Below are 506 nucleotides of genomic sequence, written 5' to 3'. Positions count from 1 at the left end.
GCATTTTATTAAGGTCAGTACAAAGAGCTTTTAGATTATTTCTTACATTTGTGCCATTAAAATGCTGTTCTCTTCCTAGCCACATGATGGCAGGTGTCAATCAACACTATGGAAAATCCTGCATTATGGAAGGTGTGTGAGATGTATGAGACAGAATAAACTATACCCTCCTCAAAAGTTTTTGAAACATACTTTCCATTATTTTCTCAGGTGCTTTTCTGTTGCATTAAAACTGCATTTTAGTTGGCTTTAGCAGAAACGTAAAAAAAAAAGAAAAAAAAAAACTCAATACTTAAAGTTAGAAGGAGACAAGAGGAAGTTCCATTTTAAAAATCCATGTTTCTTTGGGCTCTTTTCTGCAAATAGTCATTAATCTCCCAAGATAACATACTCATCTTCCTAAATATGGTAAATCTTCCTCATACTGAGATTACAGGTATGAGCAACTGTGTCCAGCCAATATTTTTGTTTACTCATTGTTTCAACATACTGAAGACTTTGGTCAA

This window comes from Mandrillus leucophaeus, unplaced genomic scaffold, assembly GCF_000951045.1.
Source record: "Mandrillus leucophaeus isolate KB7577 unplaced genomic scaffold, Mleu.le_1.0 Scaffold1059, whole genome shotgun sequence".
Taxonomy (NCBI): Eukaryota; Metazoa; Chordata; class Mammalia; order Primates; family Cercopithecidae; genus Mandrillus; species Mandrillus leucophaeus.
Note: the sequence above shows the minus strand (reverse complement) of the source record.